The 17126-nt window shown below is 37.4% G+C and overlaps 1 protein-coding gene across 4 annotated transcripts in view; it reads left to right on the top strand.

Annotated features, from left to right (window-relative positions):
• HMGCLL1 (3-hydroxymethyl-3-methylglutaryl-CoA lyase like 1) overlaps nt 1–17126 on the top strand; it is a 151409-nt gene that overhangs the window by 22826 nt on the left and 111457 nt on the right. The gene's annotated exons all lie outside the window — the stretch shown is intronic.

The following is a 17126-nucleotide window of genomic DNA, read 5'->3' as shown; positions in this document are numbered from 1 at the left end:
CTGGTGTACCCTTAAGATGGGATTGTTTCATTAAGTGGCTCTGAGAAGTGAAAATTTAAGGAATTTCTTCAGACTGCTAAAATGCGTCTTTGGGTTGACTTCACTGATTGGTGAAAGGTATGAAAATACCTAACCACTCTAAATTTTTCTGACTTTCTGGAGTGAAGGTAACATTTAGGTAACCAAGATCATAATTCTAGGCCAGGCGTGGTGGCTCATGCCACCTCAGCACTTTGGGAGGCTAAGGTGGGAGATTACTTGAGCCCAGGAATTAGAGACTAGCCTGGGAAGCATAGACCTCATTTCTACAGAAAAGAAAAAAAAGAAAAAGAATTAGCCAGGCATGGTAGTGATTGCCTGTCATCCCAACTAATCAGGAGGCTGAGACAGGAGGATAGCTTGAGCCCAGGAAGTCAAGGATGCAGTGAGCTATGATCATGCCACTGAACTCCCATTTGGTCAACAAAGCAAGACCCTGTCGCTAAAACAAACAAGTAAACATTTTAATTCTGACAGATGATGAACAAGGATAGATAAATTTTATTGAGATTTGGGGAGGAGTCGCAGTTTGGATACTTGTGGTGATGGTGGAACCATTGAGAGATAAAAAGTGGACATTTTTAAAAAGAGTTAAGGGATGGCACCTGGGGAAGCAGGGCTTACCCTCAGTATAACATGAAGGCTATGTAGTAACATATGTTATATAACATGAATGTTATATAGAAACATAGAAACTGTGAACGCCTCAGTCTTTGTCTTTAAGAAGGTCTAAGTAAGGGATTCTTGGCAAGGTGGTTATGCTTATTTGTGATTATTCTTGTTCATCATAGTCACATGGAGGGATTGTGACATCTGTCAGTAAGGTCAGAGACAGTGACCTTGTTCTGTTATTGTGAAAGCTATGGATACTGGTAGCGCTTGAATGGAAGTATAATATAATTATGTCTGTATTCCTTCGGAGTAAATTTTTTATAGTAAATTTAAGTGGGATTATCATGTAATTTATGATTCAAACAAGGTAAGCATGAGAGTAAATGAGTATAGTGTTGATTACCCTAGGACAGCAGATGTAAGTAAACTATGACCACGTCAAACAAAAAGACGTGTATAGCCACCTCCCTTTTAAGACAGTGATAGTGCATTCATCTAATAATTACCATTCAAAGTATTTAATGCCCTGTACCTTAAGAAACTTTCATTCTCAAACTACAGTTTAAATGTAATTCTATGGTAAATAAGAAGTGTCAGAAGTACCAATCGTGGTAGGGTAATCCTTTACATGTTTAGGTTATACAATCCCCTGTGAGTTCTCTATGCTCATTCCCAGTGTTTTTCTCTCTTGCTTGTCCTTTCTGTAAGCTGCTGCTCTAATCACTTTGCAGACCTTCTCTAAGTTATCTTTGTCTCTTTTGATAGAACCTGAGGCAGGACTGGGTTCTCTAACTCTATTCCTGAGGAAGGAAGGAGTATTTTAGGCTGACCCAACAGGATAATCTTTTATCTAACTGTCTTGTTCATCTTGAGGATAGAAGGTTGTAGAATGAATTAGGCACAGCCTTAAAGCATATGAAACACTTTTCAGAACAGTGCAGGCACCAGTTGTACTCACACAGGCAACATCATTTATGGTCAGTCCCCTTCTAAATGTATACAGAGAACATTTAAGTAGGGCTAGATTGAGGCTTATAGCGAATGAGCAAGCATGCCCATGATGCGATTTAAGAAGGATCAGAACTTCAGTGGCCGAGACCACCCCTCACCGGCCTGATCACATTTCCAACATTAGAGACACCTCTGGGATTCAAGACACAGTGTCTCTAAAATGAAATAGGCCACCTGGAAAGGAAAGTATCATAAAGCCAGTAGTAATCTCATCAGCTGGATACAGAGCCTTACAGGAACCAAATACAAGTTTTAATTGGATTTGGGACCGGGAAGGTCAATGTATTAGAAAGCAGAGTCAGGTGAGGCATCAGTGAGGGAGAAGCAATCTGGATGTCACTGAGAGCAGAGCTGGGGCTGCCGGTGGCAGGTGCTCTAGTGAGCACTGAGGCACTGCCAGGCAACCTGAGTGGTTGTTTTGCCATGGGCCAGCCTAATGTCACAGGCAGGAAGGCAGAAGAAGTAAATGTCTAGCTTAGAGGTTCATTCCCTTAAGTTGGAAACAGGTTAAACACAACCATATACTTTAAAGCTTAGTGGTTGGAATATGTGTATATGTATATATATACACACACACACAAATACATCTTTGTCTAAGGCTATTTAGTATAAACTTGTATCTCTAGGTGAGTTCTCAGCTTTGGGGTCTTGGGAGTAAAATAGAGCAAAATATTGGTACCATTAGGGTGATTGAATCTAACTTTACGAAGTGTGAGAAAGCTTCCTGTAGGAAAATATTTAGTAGTATTCTGGGGGAAGATAGGAAAGAGTTTAATGGAGAAGCAGGTTGTGAATAAATTTAACAATTTACTTTACTTTTTATTACATTTGGGACTATTTCCCTCTCATACGTATTCTGACTTTTTTTGCATTTTACATCAAACTTCCCAAGAAAATCAAGATGTAAGGCACACATCTGTCCTGCCCGGCCTGTGTGTGTCAGGAGACTTTTTTTGTCAGGGTGAAAAGTCATTTACTCTAGGGTCTCCACTGTACCCAAGTCATTTTAATCCAATCTACTGTCATCTCTCATCTAGATTATTTCTAGAACGTCATAATTTTTAGTCTCCCTGTTTCTACCCTGGCTCTCTTCAGTATTCTCAATACAGGCCCCAAAGTGAGCTCAGTAAAGTGAATCCAGATCACACATTCCTCTGCTCCAAAGCCATCCAATGGCTTTCCATCTAATCTTTTTTTTTTTTTTTTTTGAGCTGGAGTCTCACTCTATCGCCCAGACTGGAGTGCAGTGGCTGCTCCTGGCCACTGCAGCCTCGACCTGCTGGGCTCCGGTGATCCTTCCGCCTCAGCCTTCCAAGTAGCCAGAATTACAGGCGTGCGCTACCACACCCGGCTGATTTTTTATTTATTGTAGAGATGAGGTCTCGCCAAGTTGCCCAGATGGGTCTCAAGCCCGCGGGCTCAGGCAATCCCCTCACCTCAGCCCCCATCTAATCTTTTGGGCCCTCTCCACACTTCCAGTCCTAATTTGCCATCCCTTTGCCTCTTGCTCACTCTTCTCCATTTAACACTGGCCTTCTGGCACTTGCTAGAATGGTTAACACACGGGGCACCTTTCCTTCAATCAACACAGAGAACATTGCCCTGTCTGTTTCCATGACTAGAAGACTGTTTCTCAAGGTATCTGCACCCACTTCCACCACCTACTTCCTTCATTTTTTTCCTCCAAGCACATATTCATATGTAAAATTACAGCATATCTCTTGCCCCCCACACCCAGTTTCTCTCCCTCTTCCTTGATTTCTTTTCCTTCATAACACTTAGTACCATATGTTTTAATTATTATTGCTATTGCCTGTAAGTTCTGTGAAGACAGAGCCTTTGTCCTATTTATTGCAATATTTCAGTGCTTTTCAAATGAATGAATGAAAGGAAACCCAGCCTATTAATAGTCACAGAACTCCACAGAGCCCTTGGAAAGTAGATGCTGCTGTCAATGATTGTAACTTTTCCCTTTCATTTTAGGGAGCCCCCAGGTGATCCTGCACACTGACCTTCAGAATCAAGAATCTTGATTTTCAATTCTACCTCATCCCTCCCAGGAGAACCTGCACAGAAAAATGTGCATTCCCTTAGACCATGGGGCAGCCTATCCTTTGGAAGAGCAGTGGCCTGGGAGTTTAGCCAACCTTCCTTTTGTTGAAGCTTCCTCATTACATGCAACTCCCATTCCAAGTGTTTTTGAAGACTTTGCTCTCATAACTAATGTACAAGCAATTATTCTAGTTGACTTCCCCAGACTATCTGAGATCACTATGTATATGTATTTTTGCTAGTTTTTAAAGCCATAATATGAGTATGAACATCTTCCAATACATGACTAAGTGGTTAAAAATATCATCACTTCTATGAGTTTTGATTGGATGAATCATATCTATTTATTTATTCCTTAAGTGTTTACTAAGGATGTACTCAGTTCCAAGGAATGGGGCACTGTAGTGAACCAAACAAGAGTCCATACTCTTAAGGGGAGCTTTCGGTCTAAGAGAGGGGACGGAAAATAGACAAATACATAGGCACATACATATAGAACATGTTAGGTGGTGATGAGTACTGAAAGCATAAGAAATATTAAGGGGGATAGAGAGTGGAGAGGAGTCTCATTCTTATTGCTTGTTTCTGTTGTTGGAGTTTTTGTATTATTTCATGTAAGTTTTTTAAGGAACAAACTCACTACAGGAAGTGAGGAAGTGAGCCACAGAGACATATGGGGGAAGAACAGATCAGTAAGAGGGAAATGCAAATGCCCAAGTGTTCAAGGAAGAACAAAAAATTCAATGTGGCTGGAGCAGAGGGGAAAGACGAATGGGAGAGGACATTGAATATCTGATAAGGTGCAAGATCACGGGGCCTTCAAAGACTTGGCAAAGACTTGGGATCTTTTTCTGAGGAAATGAAAAGTTATGGAGTAAAGTGTTTTTAAAGTGCTAGGAAGGCTGCTTTCTGTCTTGGAGAGGAAGTGACTTGGAGAGTAGAAGCAGAGAGATTGCTTATAATGTTCTTGTAGTAATTCAGGTAAGAAATTATTATTTTGGACTGGGCACAGTAGTTCAAGGGTGTAATCCCAGCACTTTGAGAGGCCAAGGCAGTAGAATTGCTTGAGGCCAGGCATTCAAGACCAGCCTGGGCAACATTGTGAGACGCTGTCTCTATTTTTTAAAAAAGAAAAAAACTATTATTCTGAAGACAGAATGTGATCTGCTGATACACCTGATATAAGATGTGAGAGGAACAGAGGGATTGAAGATGAGCTTGCCTGTAGGCTTTAGCAGTTTAAAAGAAAAAAAAAAGTGCCATTTCTGGAGATGGGGAAGCCTGTGGGAGGACAGATTACAGAGGAATGGACTAAGTAGTTTAAGATAAAACAAACTCCTTAGACCTGGGCAAGTGAGATCTCTGCCCTGAGTGTGGTGCTTACAGGTGCTGCATTATTGGCAAAGATTTTTCAAAATTGCTTAAGTTCCCCTCCACTATTTGGATTGTTCTTAGTATATTTCATTGCCATTATAATTCAGATGTCCCAAATGATATGATTTCTGAAAAATCGAATAGGTTTTGAAACCAACAAGCTTTTCCATTGCATTAACCATAGTGGTAATTAGAATCATGAGTGTGACCCAAATATGATGACAAAATGCACCACTGGGTTACTTAAAGGCATTGTGAAGTGTCTTTTGCTCAAGGGTGTGGGTCAACTCAAGCCTTATGCTGTGTTGTGAATGTCTACTTATTAATCTTACAGCTCCATATTCTGCATGAAGATCTGATTTTTTTTTAAAAATGTAGATCATCTACACCCAAACACTAGGCTTTGAAGTTAAAAGGAAGCTCCCTGGGGTGAAGGAAGAAATTAAAACTTAGCTTGTAAAGAAGATATAGGGCTTCTTTTGATGCTTTTGCCTCTGAGTATGTGATACTAATCAGAATATTAATGTATTTAGTTTACCTTTTAAATTAGTAATTTTTTCCAGGAAACCATTTCTAACAAGTAAATAGCTGTGACTCCTATATTCATTTATGGCATTATTCAGCCAGGTTTGAATATGGGCTCTCTTTTAGCCTCATGTTGAAGTGAGTGCCCCTCTGTTGCCTCTCAAAGGTTTAAAATGAGGTTGACGTTGCCAAATAGAACAGGATGGGTGGAGTTGATGGTGTCAACACTGGAGGTGGATAAAATTGTTGGCAGGTTCCAGATTGGGATAATGTCTCCAAAGTATTTTGAGCTCCTTGCCGAAAGATCTTGAATAATTTCCATGTATTATTTTGATTGTGGCAAGAACTGTGTAAGGTAATCTGCTGTATTATCAACAATGATTCCTTTCATTGCAAATTGTAAACACATAGGTATATTTTAAAATGGTAAGATGAATATTTTAAGCTACCCTTCTTGTAAAATATTAGAAAAAATGTTTCATGTCTTCAAGTTAGCCTTACAAAAAAGCAACAAACATTTGTAAAGTGTTAGCTCTTCACTAAGCACCATTATGATAAATGCTTTATATCCACATCCTTATTTAATCTTTACAATAAATTTGTGGGCCAAGTGCTATTATTATTCCAATTTTTTTTTTTTTAATTGGAGTCTCACTCTTTCACCCAGACTGGAGTGAAGTGGCCGCTCCCAGCCACCGCAGCCTCGACCTGCTGGGCTCCGGCGATCCTTCCGCCTCAGCCTTCCAAGTAGCTGGAATTACAGGCATGTGCTACCACGCCCGGCTGATTTTTTGATTTATTGTAGAGATGAGGTCTCGCTGCCCAGGCGGGTCACGAACCCGTGGTATTCCAACTTTTATCAGAGGAGAGTGAGGCAGACTAATCAAATTACTTTTTCATATTTGTGCACCAGTACATGGTAGAGTCGAGTCATTTGTCTCTAGAGTTTTCACCACCATTCTGGATGGACTAATGCACCATCATTTTTAAGACATTTCGAAGATTTGCTTCAGTAGTGGTATTGGAAACCCAGATGCTGGAGCAACTAATGCTTGGGAAGCATTTAACTGGCATAACACCTTTAAAATTATTCTCTGTATACAAATAGGTTTCCTTTGATCAAGTTCTAGCATAGGATCTTGCATGTGTTAAATGTCCAATCAGTATTAAGTGAGTGAATAAATGAACAAAAAGAATTGCCTATACCATCTAATGGCTATTTTATTTAATATATATTACACTAAAACTTGTTTTTACTATTATGGTCTCCTACATCTACATGTATATACTCATACACACACACTATATGAGAGTGGACCCCCCCAAAACCCTGAGTTATCTTTTAGAGGGCGGGCCCCTTATAGTTCAGGTTTCCCCTGCTAGGTAAGTTTTCTAGGAACCCAGCAGCATCAAAGTACCATCTAGCATTGTTATGAGAGGCTGCATTTGGCATCAGTGAATTTTTGTTTGTTTGTTTTTTGGAAAGTCTTTCAATGCACTTGCCTGTTTCTTGATGGGTGATTTACAAATGTACCTGCCCACACTATGCTGAGTGTTCAGCAATTTTTTATCAGAAATGACATGACCCCTTTCCCCCACCCTCCCTATTCACCTGGTCTTGCCCTGAGCAACTTTTTTGTTTCCCTGCATGGAAAAAGTCCTCAAAGGAAGAGGTTTTGCTGATATGGAAGAAGTGAAACAAAAGACAACAGAAGCACTAAAAGGCATCAAAATTGATGAGTCCAAAAACTGTTTTGAGCAGTGGAAAAAGCATTTTGATAGGTGTATTGCATCAAATGAAGAGTACTTTCAAGGTGACTGAAGTTATATTAATGTATATATTATAATATTACATATATATATATGTATATATATATAACATTTGCCACTCTACCAGAGATGGCAAATAGATTTTGTCTTTAGGGCTATACTTAATTACTGACAGTAGATGCCTGAAACTAGTTAGTATTATCTACCTGGATAGTAGATAAGTAGGTAGCTGTACTGAGAAGGCCTAGGAAATGGTACTTGCACTTATTATGAAAAACTGTCGTATTTGATTACTGTTGTTTGCCCTGAGTCTGAAATGAAAGAGTGGTAGCATTCATGCTTGGCATTTTAAACCTCTGCACTATGCCAATATGCCCTACAGAGGGAGAATCTCTATAGCATTTGTCAGACTGACACTTTGAATTCTGTACTGAGTATTCATTAATCATTTTTGCTTTGTTTTGTTTGTTTTTTAAATACCTGCATTTAAAATACAAAACCCCGTGTTACTTCTAGAATTATTTAATGCATTTTAATAGAGTTTCCTTTCTTATGTTTAGATCTTTGATTAACTATGCACTGATACAGCGGATCAATGTGATGTTCTGCAGGTTGATTAAATATTTAGTTTCTTTAAAATACTTTATGCTTGATGGTAGAAGAGTTAATGTAGACTTGGGAGAATTCTATAAATGTCTTCTGTTGTTTGTCCCAAGAAAATGGAATTTTAAAAAATGCTGTCCTAGCCAGGCTCGGTGGCTCAGCCTATAATTCCGCGCCTTTGGGAGGCTGAGGTGAGTGGATGCCTGAGCCTGCGGGTTCAAGACCCGCCTGGGCAACTTGGTGAGACATCATCTCTACAATAAATCAAAAATTAGCCGGATGTGGTAGCATACGCCTATAGTTCCAGCTACTTGGAAGGCTGAGGCAGAAGGATCGCCGGAGCCCAGTAGGTGAGGCTGCGGTGGCCAGGAGTAGCCACTGCACTCCAGTCCGGGTGACAGAGTGAGACTCCAACTCAAAAAAAAAAAATGCTGTCCTTTCCATCAGATATAGGAAAAAAAACCCATTATTCCTAGCAGTGGCTGCACACAATGTACTTGAGACACAGTTAATTTGCTTTTGCAAAAATACTGGAACTTGCACTCAAGCTCAGAAACTACAATTTGGATTGAGTTTAGGGTAATCCATTGTCATCCTCCAAAATTTTAACATCTTTCTGGTTTTGATAGAGGCTGTACTGGTGATTAAAGTGAACTTATGATGAGGCTATCACTCACCTCTTATTTCAGACATTGGAGGATAGCAATTGTTTCTACCACTTCTCCCAGAATACTTTCTTCTTCTCCTCCCCTCTCTTCTCCTTCTCCTCTTCTTCTTCCTCTTTTTTTACTATCTTGACTGAAGGGAAGAAATGAGCAGTTTCAAAAGTTTCCACTTGCTCTTCCCTCCTATAACTACAATCATATTACAGATCAAAGAGCCAATATTCAGTAGGAGCTGTTTCAACTACCAAATATATCATTTCCAATTATAACCACAGAAGAATAGGAGCTCAGGACTCCATTTATTATGTGGCCCCATATTCCTCATTCTAATAAGGGGAACATAATTATACCTTGGGTTTTCAAGTGTCAATATCAACTTGGACCTTGTATCCAGAAGTCTGAAATATTTGGCATTCTTTTACCCAGCAAATATTTACTGAAATAAATGGCTGTAGATCCTGCTGGGAAAAGATTATATGAATTGCTATATATAATTTTCATAGTAATACAAGGTCCTCCTCATAAGCATCTGGCTGGTTCTTCAGTCAGTTGGTTTTTGGTCTGAAAATTGGCTAAGGCATATAAATAGGCAAGAGGTCATAACTTTTCATTGAAGCTTTTAACCTCAACTAGCTGACCAACTACATCCTTCTTCTACCTTGATTGTTTAGGTCAGGGTGACTTAACCACAATACTGTGAATTGTGGGTGTGATTATTCTTTTTACAGAGGCCAGTCCTGTGCATTATATGATGCTTACTCAGTAGTGTCCAGCAATTGTAACAACCAAAAATGTCTCTAGACATTTACAAGTGCCCCTGAAGGGGCAAAATTGCCATCGATGAGAACCTGTGAATATTTTAACAAGTAACTCCTGTAGGTTATCAGGGAGGAGCAATATGCCACTTGCTTCAAATAATATAAACTAATTGAAAATTATCAAATGATCTGGCTCCCCAATTCCATTTTAGAGACCACTTCCTTAACTCACTTCTGGCACTTGGTTTCTTAGGTCTGGTTTCCTAGGAAACATATTCTTGGACAAAGATTTGTTTGCAGAAAGTTGTTGCCCTTGGATTCAATACCTGATCCAAGGGCAACAAGAGAAGTTGAGCTGTGATATAGTCTCTTGAAGTGATCAAGATAAGTTAAGCTGTGATGTAGTCTCAACAAAGGCCTTGGTCAGTCTCCCTGGGATCCCTGAAAATGGGTTGGCCTTTCAAGTAGTATTGCTCTGAGGCAGAGGAGCTGGGCTTTTATATTCCTGCATCAGTTACTCATTGGATGATCATGGGGAGGGAGCATGACTTCCATAAAGTGACCTTCTCTAGCTGAGGGTGAATTCTGAAAAAAGGCTCAGTGAAATGCCCTCAGCTACCAAAACTCCAGTTTCTGAGAGGGCCTCTGTCTACAGAGTCTAAGCAGTGTCTCACAACATCAACTATCATCCATTAATAACAGAAATAAAAATATCCAAAAATATAGTCTTCACCTAACTTCACTAGCATATGGGAGTGTTCCTCTCAATCCCTTGTTCTGCCACCTTTAGCACTCAACAGTTCATCTCTAACACATATAAAAACTGTTCACACATCATGAGGTACAAGACACCACAGATTGTTTTGTTACTTTCTGAGAGTTATTGTTTTGTGTCTATAATTGTGCAAACACTCAGACATTTTCTTTGATTTTTGCCAATCAGAAAATAAACATTACATAAGGAAGTATTTTGATGGAGAAGGTTTGTTAAGTTTGAAAATGCGAACTGGGCATGGTGGCTCATACCTGTGATCCCAACATTTGGGGAGGCCAAGGCAGGAGGATCTTTTGAGCCTAGGGATTCAAGACCATCCTGAGCACCATAGTAAGGCCTCACATCTACAAAAAAATCTTTTTAAATTAGCCAGGCATGGTGGCGCATGCCTGAAGACTCAGCTACTCAGGAGGCGGAGGAAAAAGAATTATCTGAGCTCAGGAGGTAAAGGCTGCAGTGAACTATGATCATGTCACTGCATACTTCAGCATGGGCGACAGCGGGACCACAACTCAAAAAAAAAAAGAAATTGAATAATTGTACCTAAAGTCCTCAATGGATTCTGCAGATGGCTGAATAGTCTTACTGTGCTTAATTGAATGTATTATAAAGCTGAAATACAGCACATACCTAATTTTTTCCCAACATGCCATTGTGATACTACCAACATGGCATAACAAAAATATCATGTAAAGCAATTTAATTGTTTGTGTCAATAATAATAAGCCAAATTTAAATAATTATTTAGAATAATGTATTACAGTTTTTAGCCAAATATTAAGCCAAGCTTTCCATGCATTCCAGTAGTTTTCTTAAACTTCATGACTATGAGATCATGCTGCTTGTATAACTAGCTTGATGTAAATAGTTAGTTACATTTTCTACTATAAACCATTGTTTTCAGAAATTATGATCCCAGAAAACTTTTCCATTATGAAACTTGGCATATCACATTTTATCCTAGAAGATTAAACTTTTCAAAACTCTCTCACATGTAGACAAACATATAATAAATATAAAAATATAAATATTTTTTATATTTGCAGGAGGCAAAAGCAATTTTAGTGGTTTCCAAAATAAATTTTGGGACTGATGGCAGCAAGATGACAAAGTATGAGATTTGAAAAATTTGTTGGTGAAGACATTGAGGAAAGGAAATTTTTTATCCATAAAATATTTGAAGTCAAACTTTTTCTTTTGATTTTCTAGGTAATGCACTTATTACTATCTTAACCATTAATGCAGCAATCATGATAATAATAGTGATGAAAAATCCATAGATCATGTTGGCTGACTTTTCATAAAGTTTATTTTATTTTATTGTTAAGTTGCCTTGAATATAAGAATAAATAATTTCATTTATTGTAACTAAATAATGCAAATGACAGCCATCATTTAAAGAAGTATAAATATGTATGCAGACACTCATGGTCTATCAAGTTATAGAAGTTTTTGGAATGTTTAAGTATTTATCTCAATGCTTTTACTGGATGGTTTATTAAATTCTTGCATTAATAATTATTATTCTTCTTGATTCTTTTTTGCATGTACTGCACTTCATTTTGTTTCTTCTATTATTTTATTACTGACAATATTTTATGTCATTCACACAATCTACTTAATATTCTTTATTTTTATCCTTCATACCTTCTGTTTTTCATAATATAGTTATGTGTTTATATTAAAACAATAATTGATGAATATTAAATGCATGCATTTTTAGCTCAAGCCACTTTTAAAAAATGGAATTTACTTTACCTGGAAAGAGACTTATAGCTGCAGTTGCTAAACATCTCACTTTATAAAATTTTAATAAACAATTTAAACCATCTTATATTGTCCATCATTCTGCATTTCAATCTGTCATATGTGGTAGATGACCCTTGCATAATTTTCTTATACTTTTTTGTAACTACTCCTGGTTTATGCAAATCTTGACAAATTTATGTATTTCTAAAAGAAATTCATATTTAGTCATGTTGTATGTCTACTGATTTTTCCATCAAGTGCCAAGAACAAATATTGGTATATATGCACATAGAGGAGTGTTTGCATTTTTAGAAGTTGTTTTTAATCTGTTAAGACTTTTCCTGAAGGCTGTTGGAAGCTAAGCACAGTTCACTCTCTACTCTTCTTCTGACTGTTCAAAAATTGCTAAAAAGAAAACAGGTACCTTCTTTTACCTCTTGGTTTAATAAATTAGGATATATTGTTCATGAAGTCGTAGACAACATAATAGTACGTTACAAACATAATATTTTTAGTTACTAATAAATTTTTATTAAGCTGCCAAAGAGTGCCTGTGAATCAGTCTTGGCACGTGGATATTCTGAAAGAAGATTTTAAATGTCAGCTTCGTTGACTCAGCCCTTCGTTCTAGAGAGACACCCAGGGAGAGAAATGTCTTTTGATTGCTCTGGAGAACAAAGGTTCCTGTGGATATCTGCTATATTAATAATAATGGCTTATGTGTCTCTGATTATATTTGGTTAAAGGAGAAATTAATAACTAAGAAATAATAAATAACAGAATGTGGAAAGTTTAACATCGCCACAAAATATACTGTGTGCACATTTCAAATGAAATGACAAAAATAGATTTTTTTGGAAAAACTCATCTAGAATGCCCCTTAAAATGTCCAACTGATTTTCACAAAATAGTCATACAATTTCCTGATTCATAATCTTCATTTGTGTAGTGGGAACATTTGATTTGGACATCAGTTCTCCTTGAGAATACTATGAAACAGGATAGTTCAGTATTCATAAAGATTTACTTACACAAAAAATTACTCCTCAAGCAATGAAGTACATGGAACATATACAAATATGTCTAGAAATGTCTACTATGAGTGGTGTTATTTTCCTAAGGAAAAAAAAGCATTACTTGTAAGAATAATAATAGGCAATCATGTCTATCACCATCAAGAGGGTTGATTGTATATTTGGAAGTCATCCATTATTACTGCTGGGACATATATACATTACACACACAGGCACATACACCAAAGTTTTCAGGGAAATACTCATCAAAATATGCCTTTCATTTAATTTTATGTAACACTGAAAAATGTGAGTAAAACACCTCACTTATACTCTGCATAAAAGAATGGTTCATTTTTTTTTCCAGCCAAAACTCAATAGTTGGTGATGTATTTAATCTTATCCTAAAGAAAACTGGAACAGGAGCCAGGGAACTTAGCTGGGTAAACGTAGGAAGTCATTTAATCTCTCTTTCAGTTCTGCCTACCTCACAGAGTAGCTTCACAGATGAAATGTAGATAGAAAAGTTCTTTGGAAAAAGTAAAGCACCATATAAATGCAAGATAGTGTTTCTTTTGTTGTTGCTCTATGAATGTGAACCATTAGAAATCTGATGCCAAACGTGGGCATACACTTAGCCATAAAACACAGCTTTTTGAAACACTCACTCTGGATAATACATCTTTTGTTTTTCACTAGTATCATACTCTATACTTCACATTAAACAGGATACACTGAGTTCTGTAGCACAGGACTTTTAATACTATAAAAATAAATTTTAGACTTCAGGCCTGTTTGAGAACTAGGTGGCTAACTTTTGCAGACTACATTTTTTTAAAGTCAATTCCTTGTAACTTACAAGTCATGCCTTAACTCTAATATATTCAGTGTGTAAAAAATGTATTCCTCCCCGACCTCATCCCATGGTAGCTTTCAAAACTCTGTAACAATTAAAATTGTGTGGGCAGGGCTTTTTGTTTGAATGTTTCGCTTTATATGCCCAATTATAATAATGTTGGTTAGCATGTGTTAACTAAATGAAAGTTCAATCTTTTCTAAATTTTAGATATGTATTCATTCATTCATAAATTCATTTATTTAACAAGCATTGATTAAGTGTTCGTTATGTGTCCATTTTAGTAATTCTGAGGACTCATAATCAAAAAAGGAGAAAAAAAGCAGCCAAAGAAGTACTCACAGATATATTTTAAAACATGTCTCTGTCGAAGTGTTATGAAAACATACAAATGAAATTTCTTAATTCAGTCTGAGGAGTACAGAAAAGTCCTGAGTAGATAATAAAATTGAGAAATTGAGAAAATAAGATTTTTGATTGAGAAAAAATGGAGTATTAATAGAAATAATAATATTGTTGGGAAACAACTCTTCATGGGTTTCTTGCATATCTCCATGTCTTAGGAGCAAGACACTGATTCCCTTTCCTTGGGAATATCTCTTCAGGAATGTTTGTCTGGCAAACAGTTTTGGAAAAAAAATATAGTGTCTCCCCCTAAAGCAAAGGGCAGGCATACCTACTACTCATTATGAAATGATGAGATTCTCCAAGTGCAGCTCCCGAAATGTGACCCATAGTCTCAGGTGCACGTTCACCTGGTCCTCCTACAGTGTATCCTTTTCCAATGACCCACCTTTCACATATTTTGACAATATTTGATGTGAAATCACCTTCTGGTGATCTTTAGTCTCTTCCTGAGTTTTACCATCTCTTAACTGACTTTTTCTAAGGAACTTGGATATGCACAAACAATGACTAGTAGGCAAATCCACCTACATACACATAGACATCAGTGATTCAAGCCTAAGCTTGTAATCGTTCCACCAGAACATGCCTTTCCTCAGATATTCCTCACCACATACTATTTTTTGCCTTCTCTCTTACCTCTTACTGGTCCATTTATTACTGGTTCTATTTTGGCATATACCTACTCTATGCATTGACACATAAACTATGCTCAGTAATTACTTGTTGATTGTATTAGTGAATTTCTTCTGTCACTGGCTTAATTTAAATTGCCTAGGACAACTATATAATAGCATTAGATTCAAGAAGAATCTAAAATATTATCAAATGAGTACATATTTTGGTTTGATTGAAGTGTCATAATTGTTAATGATTTATAATTTTTTTTCAGATTGCTCACTAATAATGCCAGCTATGGCATATTGATGCAAAAGAAGATTTCAGACTCTTTAACTGTGCTCATATATTGTTATCATTTTTAAAAAAACATTGTGCATTATTTTTTGATGGACATTGCCATTTAATAAAGAACTCTTCTTCCAATTATGCTCCAAGCTTCAGCTGTTGTAAAGCAGCTTCAGGAAACCATCAGTGATCATGAGACGACATGGCTTAAGACTGCCTAATTTTGTTTTTGTTTCATTTCTGCCAATTTAGGACTGGAGGTAGCAAGACAGAGGAGCGAGCTTTTCTCATTTACTCCACCTTCCTAAGCCATACGTTTGCTTTGTCACTTGGTTGAAATTATCGTCACTCTATTAACTCTTACCGTCTCAGTGGAGCCTGAAGCTGAGGACCCTAGGACTCACACTCATCCCTTTGACCACCCAAGTTAACATCCTGCATCACAACCTGCACAGAAGATGCAGAAATAAGATTTCTTTTCCTTTTAGGTTATTTTTTTTTTTGCTTATTGAATTGTATGGAATTGTGGAGTGTGGCCTGTAAGCATTGTTATAGGGACTATCTGGGTCTTTTTGTTGAGTTGGCATGGAATGCTGATAAAGTCAATAGCAGCTTAGGACACTGAAATGGCCGCAACATAGACAAGGACTGGTTCTGCATTCAAAGCAGCCACTTTACCTGTGTATACTAATTGGTTTAAATTCATCATTCCTAATGAAAGGCAAAACAAAAAACTTTGAAGTTTAGGTCCTATGGATGTAGACTGATTCTATCAACTACCCACCTTCTGATTTTAACTACCCACCTTCTGATTTTAACTGTGATATGACACTTAGAAAGGCTGTTACTGAATATTTTCTATTTTAAATATCAACCTTCCAGATAGCAATATTTAGAAGAAAAATGTATCTTCTAAACTAGGTCCATAGTACCTAGTCCAGGGACAAAGGTTTCCAAATCCACACCATTGCTATCTAAGCTATGGGCAAAAGGTAGAGCAAGGTGTTTTTGGCTGGTGCTAGGCTGTTCCCAGTGGGATATTCAGGTTTAGGTTCTATGGGAGGTCTGTCTTTCATGGAGGAGCATATAAGTGGTAACAGTGCTGTGTGACATAGAGAAGAAATAAACAGCACATTTTCTTCTCTGGTTTCATTTTTCTGAGCCAAATAAGGAAAACAAAATCCACAGTCAAGTTTAAGGTGTAAAGAGTGGCGTCTTGTATGCTTCTTTATGGTAAAAGTCTTTTAATTTAAATATGTAATTTTTATTATTAATTTTTTTAATTTTTAATTTTAAAGATATGGGATACAATTCAGGGTTAGGTATACAAATGTTCATTATGCAGGTACCTTTTTTGATGAAGTGTGACCACCCCCCTGCCACTGGCAGATTCCCATACTGCCAATCTCGCCTCCCCGCCACCCCCTAGCAGTTTCCCACTACTGCCAATCCTTTTCTTACAGTATTACGATAATTGTTCAAGGTCTGCTTATAAGTGAGAACATGTGATACCGAGTTCTTTGTTTCTGTGATAAATCACTCAGTATTATAGACTCTAACTCATCCAAGTTTCTGTGAAGTTCATAATTTTGTCCTCCTTTATGGCTGCATAATATTCCATCATGTCTATGTACCACATTTTTTAATCCCGTCCTCTTTTGATGGGCAGCATTGAAACATAATTGGTTCCATGTTTTTGTTATTGTGAACAATACTGCAATAGACATATGTGTGCAGGTATCTTTTTCATAGAGTGTTGAGTTCCTCTGGATGTATTCCCAGTAGAGGGATTGGGGGGTCATATGGAAGGTCTATTTTAGATCTTTTAGGAATCACCAAACTGTTTTCCACAGAGGTTGTATTAGATATACTCCCACCAACAGTGTAGAATTGTTCCCTTTTCACCACATCCTCTTCAGCATCTGTTGTTTTTGAGTTATTGATGATGGCCATCCTGACTGGAGTTAGGTGTTATCTCAGTGTAGTTTTAATTTGCATTTCTTTGATGACTAG

The sequence above is a fragment of the Carlito syrichta genome, unplaced genomic scaffold (genome assembly GCF_000164805.1).
Source record: "Carlito syrichta isolate Samal-C Ts95f unplaced genomic scaffold, Tarsius_syrichta-2.0.1 Scaffold314748, whole genome shotgun sequence".
Classification (NCBI taxonomy): Eukaryota; Metazoa; Chordata; class Mammalia; order Primates; family Tarsiidae; genus Carlito; species Carlito syrichta.
Note: the sequence above shows the minus strand (reverse complement) of the source record. Positions and strands in the feature narration are given on the sequence as shown.